This window comes from Scleropages formosus, chromosome 3 (genome assembly GCF_900964775.1).
Source record: "Scleropages formosus chromosome 3, fSclFor1.1, whole genome shotgun sequence".
Lineage (NCBI taxonomy): Eukaryota > Metazoa > Chordata > Actinopteri > Osteoglossiformes > Osteoglossidae > Scleropages > Scleropages formosus.
The window spans coordinates 34145117-34148031 of NC_041808.1; the positions used below are offsets into that span (position 1 = coordinate 34145117).

Consider the following 2915-nt stretch of genomic DNA (forward strand, 5'->3'; position numbering starts at 1 on the left):
GCATTAATGCATTTAGCTTTTGAGAGCGCTGAGACATGGATGGGAGTTTCGAGATAAAACATCGGGCAACGTTGGCTGCTTCTGAGATGACAGGTGTGTGCTGCTACCTGCTGCGACCAGGGCTGGCTGGTCTGGATGATGTCTTGTCATATGCAGAGAGAGTTTTGTCATGTTGCCGCAGTACTTTTGCTTTGCAGTTCTTGTATATCGCATGACTCATGTGTAATGTCTGACTTTCTGTTTTAGTGTAAAACCCAAAATTGTCCCATATTTTTGATTTTACTTTTGTCAGCGCTGGCAAAATCCTCTTATCCATGCACTGCTGCTCACGTTGCTAAAATGCCAGCCACTCGATGTCACGTGATAATTCAAAAGGCGCGGAAGAATCAATACGGCAGCAGCTGTATCGGTGCGCGCATCGTCAGGAGTTCATGACGATGTATCGCTGTATCGATATTCTGAGCATAGCCCTACTGTCCTCAGACATCAGTGCTCTGCAGTGAATGATCTCACAGACTTTCTTCAATGAATGACCCAGTTTTAGTGCAAGGCTTGGACTTTGGTAGCAGTGTCTCTCTTCATTATAGGCTGACACCCGCTTGAACAACTCTGTGAAAATTGGCAGGTATTATAGCCTCTTCCAGACTTTAAATGGAAAACTCTCTCGGCTATATCAACAACAATCTTCCAGTTTCCCTGAGTTTCTGTCGTATATACTCAAATTTAGTAGGGTCATGTCCATGCTTGTTAAAGAAAGACTGTGCCAACTGAAGAATACAAAAGTAATTTCTTGCAACTGATGAAGTGTCATCTTGCTTCATCACACGTAAGAGCTTCCAGACTCCTTGAGATATCTGCTGACTGAATGCAGACTCTGCTACAGTTGCCAGACCCAAAACCCTAGTCCTCCCTCCCTCTTTACTGGCAGCCTCAGGTTTTGATGGGCACCTTCGAACATGACGCCATAGATCTTTCCGAACAAACATCCCTTTGCAGTACGTGCAATGCACAAACTGTTTTGAATCACATTCTCTTTTTGGTACCCGTTTTACTTTGAGTGCCCCTTCTCCACTCTAAAACAGATGTGTTATGCTCATAGTTACACTTGTTCCTGAGTTTTTGCAGCATTGCTTTACGTTCTTTTGAGTGTAGGGGGAGTGACAATGCCTGTCCAACTTGAACCTCAGTCATATAGGTTTCTAAATGTTGTGCTATTTTGGACTGGGGTTTCCCACAGATGTAACAGTAGTTCTTATTTGCTGAACAGGAAATTTTTGATGACTGCACACACTGGTCTGCTTCAGCCATGCTAGTTGCACTCCCTTCCTCTTGAAGCTTACTTGCTGTTAAAACTTTTTCACTATTAGCCTCTTCACTCAGTGATCTGCCTGATGCAACTACCTCTGTGCCTTGCTTTGCATTAACCTTTCTGAAAAGGTGCCATCCACCAGAACTGTCAGTCTCACTATCTGTCTCAACATCTGACGATTCCTCATGGCAAAGTAACTCAGATTCTTCATACATGCAAGCTGCTTCCCTGGACTGTAAGGTTCTTTTTCCTTTGCCTTTGGGTAACGTTAATGGGGATACATCTGAGCTGTTAAGTTCATTACACTTAATGGATGTAACTTCCTGTATACAGTATATGAGTGGTGTTTAGCTTGGTCAGTGGTTGCTGGTTTTTTTGCCAGTTCAGTTGAACTGTCTGTTTCACTGTCTGACTCTTGACTCCGGTATGTATTCCTCATCTGACAACACCTCATCTTCCTCTGAACTTGTTTCCTAATATCAACATATTTAGAATTACTTTAAAGCACTTGCAATTCATAAAACTAGAGAGCAAATATACACAATAAAATACATCCTCACCCGTGATGGCCGTGTTCTCTTATTTTCTTGAAATTTTGCATAGCAGGTGTTATGCCAAAATTGGAGCACACTATGAGAGAAATCATCAATGTATCAGGACATTTTCACGTGTAACCACAAAGTTCTATGCCTAAGCATGCAATCATGTGAAAATAAAATTTCACCCAGTTTCTGATGACCTGGATTTACATATCAGGCTATTATAATAAGTTTGATCCTCACCAACTTTTCTAATTAAATTATATTCATATATATATGTATTCAAATTATAACCTAACTTCAAGTAACAAAGGGGTTGCATATTAAAAGTGCTGAATTAAAAATAACTTCGTAAGTGATACAAAACCTGTTTGTCATGCTGCCAAACTTACGGTAACAAAACATACTAACATTTACACACACACACATTTTCAGAACCGCTTGTCCCATACGGGGTCACAGGGAACCGGAGCCTAACCCGGCAACTCAGGGCGTAAGGCTAGAGGGGGAGGAGACACACCCAGAACGGGACGCTAGTCCGTCGCAAGGCACCCCAAGCAGGACTCGAACCCCAGACCCACCGAAGAGCAGGACTGTGGTCCAACCCACTGCGCCATTGCGCCACCCACCTAACATTTACATCTCAGACAAATCCACTTCAGAGCTGCAACAGGTCCCAGACATGCTGCTCATTTGTTCATGCTTGATATCGGTGCACTGACCACATCATGCTTGCACACCTGCAAAGAAAAAAGTATGAACGTGTGTGATAAAGGTTTAGACTAACATTTTTCTACCAACCAAGTAAATTAATTAATTAGATTTCCCAATCAATAAACAGTTTCAGTTCTTTTTGGTGGAAAGTAAGTTATGGTCATATCATTAAAAAGACTAGCTTATGAGACCAGTTATAATCAGAGAAAACCTACAGTCACAAAACATCTGACATGTAGGAACAAGAAGTCTGGCAGAAGAACTTTGTTCTACAGGTCACTTTTTAAGGACAAACAATTGTTTTACCTTCTTGGATATCTTCTGAGTTGCTGCAGAAGTAGCTTGTTTTTCTG

The 2915-nt window shown here is 41.8% G+C and overlaps 1 long non-coding RNA gene across 1 annotated transcript; it reads right to left on the reverse strand.

The window, feature by feature from the left end:
- Positions 1 to 980: 980 nt before the first annotated feature.
- On the reverse strand, positions 981 to 2915 carry LOC108922490 (uncharacterized). The gene is made up of 3 exons (XR_003797550.1): positions 2869 to 2915; positions 2483 to 2588; positions 981 to 1939 (listed from the first exon to the last, which is right to left on the reverse strand). It is a non-coding gene; the product is annotated as an uncharacterized LOC108922490 (long non-coding RNA).